General features: G+C 43.4%; 1 long non-coding RNA gene across 2 annotated transcripts in view; it reads left to right on the forward strand.

Moving 5' to 3' along the window:
• Positions 1–10,148, forward strand: part of LOC105524346 — a 16,561-nt gene extending 6,413 nt beyond the window's left edge. Inside the window, exons 3-7 of one of the 2 annotated variants that reach the window (XR_001003742.1) lie at positions 2,964–3,105; positions 3,554–3,692; positions 6,874–6,928; positions 9,387–9,519; positions 9,701–10,141. This is a non-coding gene — a long non-coding RNA (uncharacterized LOC105524346). Of the gene's footprint in view, positions 1–2,963; positions 3,106–3,553; positions 3,693–6,873; positions 6,929–9,386; positions 9,520–9,700 lie in introns of both variants that reach the window. The other variant, XR_001003741.1, reaches the window with a different exon arrangement.
• The last annotated feature ends 1,189 nt before the right edge of the window (positions 10,149–11,337 follow it).

Here is an 11,337-nt window from a genome sequence, read left to right on the forward strand (position 1 = left end):
AACAGTTTCAATATACAATAACTCAGGGATACCGTACACATGTACAGTAGGGCCCTCCTAGAGAATGAGCTTTGTTTGAGCAAAACTAGAAAAATTTTAGGAAAAGGACTGGTGGTGAAAATATATTTTGTGGTTGATATGGTCTGGTTCTGTGTCTCACCCAAATCTCATCTTGAATGGCAATCCAAATTGTAATCCCCACATGTTTGGGGAGGGAGCTCCTGGCGGGAGGATTAGGTCATGGGGACAGTTCCCACATGCTGTTCTCGTGATAGTGAGTTCTCATGAGATCTGATGCTTCTTTATCAGACTTTTCCCACTTTGCTTGACACTTCTCTCTCTCCTGCCACCATGTCAGGAAGGACATGTTCGCCTCCCCTTCTGCCATGATTGTAAGTTTCCTGAGGCCTCACCAGCCATGTGGAACTGTGAGTCAATTAGACCTCTTTCCTTTGTAAATTACCCAGTCTCAAGTATTTCTTCATAACAGCATGAAATGAACTAATACAGTAGAGTATATTGCATGGTGAAATTTAATATTTTTAATTGTATAGTGAAAACACAGGCGAGGACATGGATTAAAGAGTTGTATACATATATTATGTGTTCTGAAAAGCAAAACTTATGCAATCAAAAAGAAAGGAGAAGGGAAGAGAGAAAGAAAGGAGAAAGCAGAGAAGTAGAATTAATAGTTACATAGATAAAGGGTGAAGGAGAAGAGTATAAATGGTCATACCAGACAGTAGAATGTTCAGTAAGAAGAAAAGGAAGTTAAAAGGGATTCAAATGGAATAAATACAACCACTGAAACAAACACACAAACATTCTGAAATGCCAAAAGCAATGAAAAAAAAAATAGCAAATAAAATATGGCAATTAAAGAAGGAAATACGGTAAGTGTGACACATGGAGTAATTATAAAATAATATGATACTTGAGATCAAATATATGAGTCATATCAATAAATGGATTGGGCTTTACTGGTTTCCTCTCTTTTCTTGTTATAGTGATGAATAAGCCCATTCTCAAATTGGCCCACAAGGCAAAACCTGAGCTCATGCTATATTTAATAGACATATATCAAACATGATGATTCAAAAGGCCAAAAATATAAAAAACTGGCAAAGATATACCAGAAAAATACAAACAATAAGAAGATAGGATAGTGATTATTACATCAGATGAGTTAATTCAGGCCAAAAAGCCTTAAATGAGACAATGGAATGTACTACACAATACTGAAAACCAGGTTTTCACAGTTCATGTACAATAATTATGACTATTTATGCACCAAATAACACAGCAACCACCAATATAAAGCAGAAATCACACAAAGTGAGAATAGGAATCGAATATTAAACACATTAATAGGAGACTTTAACATCATAGCCGGTACGAGGCAGATTGAATGGGAAGAAAATAAAGAAAGTTGTTTAAATAGCTTAATAATAAAGTAGAACTTATGCATATTCAACACTGTGCCCTAATAATAGAGAATGTATTTTCTTTTCAAATACACACGATCATTTTGAAAAATTGGCCATGTAAGGCCAGGTATGGTGGCTTACATCTGTAATCCCAGCACTTTGGGAGGCCAAAGTGGGAGGATCACTTAAGCCTAGGAGTTCAAGACTGCCAATATAGTGGGACCTTCACTCTACCAAAAAAATACAAAAATTAGACAGGTGTAATGGTGTGCATCTGCAGTCCCAGCTATTTGGGAGGCTGAGGTAGGAGGATAGCTTGAGCCCAGGAGGTTGAGACTGCAGTGGTCTGTGATCACGCATCGCATGATTAGCCTGGGCAACAGAGTGAGACCCTATCTTAAAAAGAAAATTCATCACATATTTGTATTTATGCATTAAATTAACCGGGATAGGCTTGGTGGACCTCTGCTTTTACTCTAGCTTCTGCCATGGTCTTTTCCAGTATAGTCTGAGTTGCATGTGCAAGAAAAACAGTTCTCACTTCAATGTGTGATTAAATCCAAAAGTTGACAAGTGATGCTGTTCTTCTCTCTGACCTTTTCCAGACATAGCCTAACTAGTATCTCCTTTTTAAGCACAGGATGTGGGATGATTGCAAATAAAATGTGCTTTCACATACAAGTGTCAAGGGATGGATAACTCCTTCATGTCTGCAGGCCTAGTTGGAGAGGTATTAATATTTGATGCTTCTTCTCCTACAAGCCATTTGGTGTGCCAGTCAGCTGGGCTGTGTGTTCTGTGCTATGGCCTGCGAGATGTACGATGTCATCACATGGCTATTCGGCAGGGTCAGTGGGAAACACGAGAAATGATAGGTTAGTTGCATATGAAGTATGTGCAGAAAAGAAAAGCTGAGCAGTCCTTCCACAGAGCATACAAAAGTGCTGCTGCTTCTGCTACAACGGTCATGTCGTTTATTGTAAAGTATATGTGATGGCTAATACTGAGCATCAACTTGATTGGATAGAAGGATGCAAAGTATTGCTCCTGGGTGTGGCTATGAGGGTATTGCCAAAGGAGATTAACATTTGAGTCAGTGGACTGGGAAAGGCAGACCCACCCTTACACAGCTAGGATAAAAGCAGGCAGAAAAACATGAAGAGACTAGACTGGCGTAGCTGCCCAGCCTACATCTTTCTCCTGTGCTGGATGCTTCCTGCCCTCCAACATCAGACTCCAAGTTCTTCAGCTTTGGGACTTGGGCTGGCTTCCTTGTTCCTCAGCTTGCAGACAGCCTGTTGTGCACCTTGTGGTCCTGTAAGTTAATACTCCTTAATATATATATATACCCATATCATTTATTTTGTTATTTAGTGATTCCTTTTTTCTTTTATGATAAACAATTTTGGCAGAATGAGATTTTTAAAAATGCATGCATGCTCAATGAAAAAGTGTTAACTGTCTTTTGACACTCAGGAAGTTCATGATAAATACGTAATTTGCACAAAATGTTTCAAAACATTTGCCATCCAACAGGGACTGTGGCTATATCACTGACCTCAAGAAAACCTATGGACAAAATCTGCTAAAGAAGTACCAGCATCTATGTCAAAAGTTAGTCATTATTTTAAGAAGACTGTGCTGGAAGACGGGTATTTAACATAAGCAGATACAAAAGGTGCAGTTACAAGTCACTGTGAAGCAGTGATGGCTCCTTATTTAGATCAGACATCTGCTCTTCCAAATGCACTTTTTTCCACTTGCAATAGTGGTTCCCAGGGAAAGGCTGCGGGTACTGATGGGACTGACGGTGGGTGGAAAAACCCAGGCTTTCTGTGTGCCACGCAGCGATGTTCGGTAACGTCAAAAATGAAGCCTTTTCCTATAAAAAGGATCAACCCAGGTAAGTCAGGTTTATCCGAAAGCCTTTGTGCCGAAAGCCTTTATTTTCTTTCGGAGGGGGACAGGATCTCACTCTGTCACCCAGGCTGGAGTTCTGTGGCACGATCTCGACTCACTGCAACTTTCGCCTCCCAAGCTCAAGCAATCCTTCGACCTCAACCTCCGGAGTAGCTGGGATTATGATGCACACCACCATGCCCGGCTAATTTTTGTAGTTTTTGTAGATATGGGGTTTCATCATGTTGACCAGACTGATTTTGGACTCCTGGGCTCAATCAGTGCACCCTCCTCGGCCTCCCAAAGTGCTGGGGTTATAGGTGAGAGCCCCCGTGCTCGGCCGGGGGTGCTGTTCTTCACTCTCCAGTAAGCAGAGCGGCTCCACAAGGGAGGGCGGGGGCTGAGGGGCAGAGGCCTGAGGTCCTGTTTGCTTTATCTTCTGGTTCCAGTGTGTGCGCAGGGCTGCGAGCGCTGGCAGGGGCCTCTGGCTGCCTGAGGCACACACGGGGCCTGCTCACCCTGGGCTCTGAGCAAGAGCGACACTGAGCCCAGACACGGTGACTCTTTCTTCCAGAGCTTTGAGTAAATTTCTTCCAGAGACATCTGCATCTTGGCGCGGCTTGGCTTTGCCCTCCTGTATAGGTTCTTGTTATTTGTTTCCAGAATTTCTGGAGTGGGGGATTTACTCTTTATTTCAAAGGACTGGCTAGGTGGGAATTGTTTCAGAGGTGGCAAGGCACAGCTCTTACTGGTAAAAAGAAAGGGAGGAGCTTTTGTGTGGGGACTTTTAACCACAATGAAAAGGTTGTTTGCTTTATAACTATTAAAAAGAAGGGGAAAACCTCCCACCAAAAGCAACATAACCACACACATGAGCACACAAAGCTGCAAAATTCTTGGATAGGATTAATTTCAAATTCCTTGATTAGATTCAAGTTGGTGTTTCGCAATAGCCACGTCATTACTAATTTAAAGGAAGTTCAAGGCCTTGGGAAAGAAAGCCTCCATCTCTTAGCACAGCCATGAAAATATGCATTTTCCTGTCAGCCTTCAGAAAATGACATCTGAGCTAGAAGAAATTAACCTAATGGCAGTTCAGGCAGGAAGCTTAAAATAAGCTTAACTGTTGTCTTCTTCCTTTCAGATTGGTTTCCCCTCCAAGCTGGGATTTGAACTCTCTTATCTCCAGGGTTAGGGTTGGAGATGGAGTTATAAGGACAGAAAGGGAAGAGGAATGCACAAATTTTTTTGCTGACGGACTTGGCCCCAGCTTTGCAGGCTAACTGAAACTCCCAAGGCCTTGAGATTTTTGAAAACTGCCGTATTTCCTGTAGTTGAAGACTCACTTTATATTTTTTCACATGTTAACATTTATGAAATTGGGATGTGTAATGTATGCCCTGTCAAAAACATTTTCCAGCAGCTGTGCAGAGGAGTGACATGCCAACGTGGCCTGCCTCGCCTGTGGCCACACCCCCTTAGCCAGCTGCGTGGAAGTACCTGTTCATCCATTTTGTCACTCTGTTTTGTTATTTTCATTGGTAGGCACAGCACGCTGTTAACTTAGATTCATGTTCCTAATTGCCACTGAACGCGTCTTTCACAAGATAACTCTGCTTTACTGTATTGGAGCAAAAGTCATCATGCGTGCAAAAGATTGCCTGGCATATGCCAGGTGAAAGATGGCCCCACTGCACGGAGGAAATGGTACAATGTTCAAAGCGAGGGGAAATTGGCACGACTACTTCATGCATCATTAAAAAAAAAACTATTATTCAGGCTCCAAAATCTTTAAAAGCTTCTAGTGATTTTCAAAAGAAGTTACTTAATGTTTATCTTTAAAATAAGGAAAAACAGAATTATAAGTTTAGCCAAAGAGGAAATGCCAATAAACCACTAGGATTCTCTATGATACCCTCAAATTACATTGTCAATCTTAAGCGTGCTGAAGAGGCCAAGCTCATAAGCATGGCTGGAAAGTGGCATTCTCCATACCGCTGTGAATAACTGTGGGTGTCCGAAATCATGTGGAAGAATATTTAGTCTCTGATAATGAAACAGGCCAGAGTTAAACTTTGGTAATGAAAGCAGCATGTAATGGCATGGATAAGTGAATTCCAAAGTCATTTAAGAAGACACACAGTAAGATGTGCCTTTCTCTCTCTGTCTCCCTTTCTCTATCTCTTCCTTTCTTTTCCCCCTTTTTTCTTTCTTTCTTTTTTTTGGGGGAGGGGGACAGAGTTTCACTCTTGTTGCCCAAGCTGGAGTTCAATGGCACGACCTTGGCTCACCACAACCTCCGCCTACTGGGTTCAAGCAATTCTGCTGCCTCAGCCTCCTGAGTAGCTGGGATTACAGGCATACGCCACCACGCCTGGCTAATTTTGTATTTTTAGTAGAGATGGGGTTTCTCCATGTTGCTTAGGCTGCTCTTGAACTCTCGACCTCAGGTGATCTGCCTGACTCAGCCTTCCAAAGTGCTGGGATTACAGGCGTGAGCCACCGCGCCTGGCCCCTCCCTTCTTTGTTTCTAACCTCTCTTCCTTCCTTCTTTCCTTTTCCCACTGAAATGCTGCTATTAAATTGATAGAGTATCTTATAATTGATGGCATCTTAGAACTGGGGAAATAGAGTGTTTGTCAGGCTGCTTGATTTAGCAACTGAGGGTTGAAGGGATGGGGGTAATTTCAAATCAGTGAGATTGCTGGATTTCTTTTTAAAAGGTGCTGATGAGATAGAATCACCATAACAGAGTCAAGCACAGATGAAAAGACCAGCAAAGGCCAGGTTCCCTCGACTTATTTTGAATGGATGGAGAAACGGTGAATCTTGGGTTTGTGAGCATGACCAGTGGGTCATATGGGCAGAAAAGCAAGTGGCAGTCTCAAAAGAAGAGGGCATTTAGAATCCGAGGTTCAAGCTGGAAGAGATCTTGGTCACCTCCTTGCTGAATGCCTTAATTCAACAGATGAGGAAAATGGGCTCCTACGGCAGAAATAATCTGTAGAACTAGGACAGGATCCTAGGGGTCCAGCCCCCTATTCTGTGGATTTTCTTCTGGAGAAGTCAGTCATGTACCTGCCTCAGGGCCTTTGCACCTCTTTTCTCTTTGCCCAGATCATTCTTCCCCTAAATAGCCACATGGCTTTCTTCCTCATCTCCTTCATGTTTTTGCTTAAATTTCAATTTCTCAGTGAGGTCTTCTCTGACCATTTAGACCAGAATATGCCATCTTAAAATATGACTATAGAAGACCAGAATATGCCACCCCAAAATATGCTTCTTGGGCATGAGGGTTATTTTGAGTTGATTATTTTGAGAAACTGCAGACACAGGAGTTCTAATCTGAAAACAGATCCCTGTGCAGGGGAAATCTACATCTATAAAGGAAATCTCCGCTTATAAGAGTATCTCCCTCTCAGTATCCGGGCAAGAAGGATGTGCGGAAGTCACTGGAATCTCTAGTCAACGAAGCAGGTGCTGACTTAATTCTGCATAACAAACCTTACCCTTGTCTACCATGAGTTTCCTGGTGACCTCCCCACAGCACTCCAACCGGTAATGCAGGAGAGCTGAGGTCTTGGCATCCTCATTCACACCTGGTATTGCCAGTTCTTTCTTTTTAATGTTAGCCATTCTCATAGGTGTTTGTATTTTCAACTTACACTTCCTTAATTACTGATTATTATCTTTTCATGTTTAATGGGGCTGAAACCAAGTTAAACAGATTTCTCTACTGCAGCAGGACTCAGAGGTTTTTTGAATTGCCTGATGGGCAAATAGCTGGGAATTCTTTTTCTATGGTCAAGTAAAGATTGCAAGGCTAGAATTTCAGTGAAGATATTTTGGCAAGTAGTGACCTACATGATTGAAGGGGTCCAGAATATGCCTATGTCAAAATATGCCACTTTGACATATGGTTTATTTTGGGCTGAAAGCAACTGAAAATGAGCAGATGCAGGATGAATCCTCTGCTCTCTCTTTTCCTACCTGAAACAAGGGCATAACATTCCCTTTGTGGAAGGTGTTCCTCAACTCCCATACCAGGAAGTGTAGAGCAACTCTTACCATCAAAGATGGAAGGTCAGCATTGAGATGAGTCTGCATAAACAAGTTTTGTTTTAAAACGTTTCCTCCATTAATCTCCTCTATGTATTTCCTAGTTACTATCCCACAATTTGTCATCCTTTTCCTCTGTTAAAATGATATACAAGTCCCTGAGCCTAATCAGTTTGCATTTCACCAGTTTTCTGTGAACTCCTATGAATGTAAAAATATAAATACATTTGTATTCCTTTTCTCCTGTTAACCTGTCTTGCGTCCGTTAAATTTACAAGCTCCAGCCATTAAACTTATGGGACAGAAGAAAGTTTTTCCTCCCTAACATGCTCAAGCACCTGTTTTCATCTGTTTCCAACCAATGCATTTCGTATTACTTCCTTCTGGTTTCTATTCATAACAGAAACATTTTGGGGTTATCAACTATGCTACCTTCAAGCCTTTGCTCGCGCGACTCTACCTGCTTGGAATGCTTTCCCCTTTTTCCTCCTCTCACTTAATCTGCTCAGCCTTTCCAGCCTTCCTCCTGCCTCTTCTGTCAGAAATGAGGCAGGAATAATACAGGGTGGTCGCAGAAGAATAGAAAATTCTAGGCAGGCATTTCACATGACTAGCAAAAGGAAACTGTTGAAATAGCCACAGGAGCTAAGGGCTGATAGGACCCTGGAAAACCAGGGTGTAGGCCAAGCTGGCTAAGATCAACTAGACCCAACATAGTGCTGGATTTGACCGAGGTTTCTCTTAGGACCTCATTATTCATTCATTAGCATACAAATCGCATACCCGACAGTGCCATGACAGTTCCAGGAACACACATATTTGGTGTAAAAGTGGGTGGCACTACAGTTCTGAGAAATCTCCACCTTTTTCGAGGAATTTTCATGAATATTCCACCCCTTGGTTAAAGAACTCATCAAAGTAGCAGCCCTAAACACCCTTGCACACAACTTTCTCTTGAGTCCACCTGCACTCCCCTATCTTGAGTGTGTACTTTTCACTTTGCAACAAATCTCTGTACTTTCACTATTTTCTGACTCATCCGTGAATTTCTTCTCCTGATGATATCAAGAGCCTGGGCACCGGCTGGGGTCAAGGTCCCACTTGTGTTTGGGGACCTGCCCAGCCCACCGGTATCCATGACTGGGATACTCATGGGACTCATGATCAGACCCTCAGTAGCTTTTTTCTATATTTTCCCAAAGGGGTTCTGCTCCATTTTTCTAACTAAATAGTTAGTGGAAGGCCCTAGTATCCTAGACCTTTTAAAAAATCCCTTGATACATTGAGCTGAGCATAGCTATTGCTTACAAACATTTATTGAATTCACATACAGTAAATCAACAGGCATTTATGTCAGTTCACTTAAATGTTAGCTCTTCATTTAGCCAGCTACCAAGAATAAATGCCAAAAAAAGAACTTTGTTTGTAGTTCCTGGCTAAATGGGGAGAAGACATTTAATTGGAAATTATGCAGCTCACAGCTGGGTTTCTTGGAACTTGTGGATGAAACTAGAAGTGTATGGCCAAGCCTACCAACAAACCCCCAAACCGTGACTTCTCCTTTGACACATCATTCATGAAATGAAGGAATTAGAGAGGAGATCACCCAGTCCACACTTATCTCCAAACTGAATTGCACCCAAGGCTGGAAGAAACAAATGGAGCCCATGGCATTCAGATTTCTGTGCCCCGCTCTCCTCTCCTTGGTACTCTCACGTGTTTTGTCAAATTTCCCATACTCAGCTCCTTAACCAAAGGGACTGGCTGGGCCAGGCAGAGGTTGAGTCAAGAGTGCTCAGGTGTCCCAGGATGACTGTTGAGGGTGGTGGCAGCTCTCCTATGTCTCAGCCCCCCAGGAGCACCTCAGCCCTGCAGCAGCATCAAACTGGGTGACACTCACAAGTATGGAGCCAGAAATCAGTTAGTGGGAATATGATGCACCCAGTTTTACAGTGACTGTGTCCTGAAACTCCCTTTCCTTTGTTCTTTCAACAAATATAGATTGAGCAGTCATTATATATCTCCTATCTGTCAGGCACTACAGGAGTTCCTGGAAGATACTGGTCTCAAGTTAGCGTGATCTTGACCCAAGAAATTTACAGTCCTGATAAGAACTTCCATCAGAACTCCAGATGTAAGTCATGTTTCCTGGGTTATGCTATTGGTGGTGATGGTGGGGGAGGGAAGGAAGGTGGGATGAAGTAAGAGCCTACTAGTAGTCACAGATTTGTATGACTTTGACTCCCAGGCATAGGAGTCTGGTAGTTTTGAGGGTCTATCAGTATATGAAGTTCTTTGATCTTCTTGGCTTCCAGAAGGCAGCACAGGCCTTGCTGTTTGCCCAGGCCCATGGGGTCAGTCCTCTTGGGTACCGTGGCATGCAGATGAGGGTGCTCACCCAAGACACCCTGTAGTGCTGATTACTGGCTGAAGGCACTGAATATCTGATATAGTTTGGACAAATCTCATGTTGAAAATAGATCCCCAGTGTTAGAGGTGGGGCCTGGTGGGAGGTGTTTGGATTGTGGGGTCAGATCCTTTATGGCCATTTGGTGCCATCCTTGTGGTAATGAGCAAGTTCTTGATCTACTAGTTCCTGAGAGATCTGGTTGCTAAAAAGAGTCTAGCAGCATCCTCCACTCCCTCTCCTCCTCTCTTACCATGTGATATGCACACACGGGCTACCCTTCACCTACTGCTCCAGCACCACGCTTCATGTACAGCCTGTAGAACTCTAAGCCCAATAAACCTCTTTTCTTTATAAAGTATTGACTTTCAGGTATTCCTTTGTAGTGACAGGAATAGACCAAGACAAAATCTATGTATCATCTATCTATCTGTCTCCCTACTCCCACTTCTGTGACAGGAGACTTATCACCTGGTCCTGCCCTCGACCCAAGGTTCTGTGACCATCTCCCACTCAAATCTGCCCCAACAGTAACCTCAAGTGGGCTTGAGTCCTTGTCATCCCAACTTGCACTAATTTTACTTCAGAATTGTACTTGTTAATATATAACAATATTCGGGCTACCCTAGTTCACGTAACACCTTTGAGAAGTGGCAGTGACCAACCGCTTCCGCCAGGTGCACACAGTCCCACACCGGCGTGCAGGGTCTGGTCAGTGGAGGACAGCCTAGGTTGCAGCTGAATCTTACCTCATCAGGGCACAGCCAAGCCAGGTCCTGAAGGCATGGCCCCTGGCTGGATTATTGCGAGGCAGTGGACACCTTCACAGCTATTCGCTTTATCTTTATGACTGTTTCCCAAAGGTTCCCCTGACTTGAGCTCAAAGGAAGTTCTCTCAGGGCCGCCATCTTGACTTACTGGTCATGCCACAAATGACCCTCCCAAGGGTCACATCTTCACTAAACACACCTGGCCTCTTCCAGACCCCCCATTGCTACAAGCCTGAGGCAAGAGGGTACCACACTTCTCTTCTCTGTCTCAACACATCCACATGGGCCTGGCTTTCACTAATTCCTCACAGCATGGCTGAGACCACAGTGTAATGTTTAGCAGGGTTTCATCAGAGGTCAAGGCTAAAGGAAGGAATATAAAACCACATAGGGGTGTTCTGGCTACACGATAACCTCACAAAGATATGATATCGATATATTTCCCAAAGTCTGGTTTCAAAAAGTCGTGGGATGCAGCATTACATATGGGCTTGCTGTGAGAAATACACATACTCCTGGACTTACGATGGGGTCCCATTCAGACAAACCTGTTGTAAATATCACAGTCCCTTAGCTCGACTCCCTTAAACATGCTCAGAACATACATCAACTTCAGCTGGGCAAAGTCACCCAGTGACACAGGACAACGTAGAGTATCATCATTCACCCTCATGATCATGGCGGACTGGGAGCTGCATGCAGCTCACTGCCGCTGCCCAGCATGGAGAGGGCATATCAGACTGCACATCACTAGCCTGGGAAAAGAGCAAATGGC

Source organism: Colobus angolensis, unplaced genomic scaffold (genome assembly GCF_000951035.1).
Source record: "Colobus angolensis palliatus isolate OR3802 unplaced genomic scaffold, Cang.pa_1.0 Scaffold5, whole genome shotgun sequence".
In the NCBI taxonomy this organism is placed as follows: Eukaryota; Metazoa; Chordata; class Mammalia; order Primates; family Cercopithecidae; genus Colobus; species Colobus angolensis.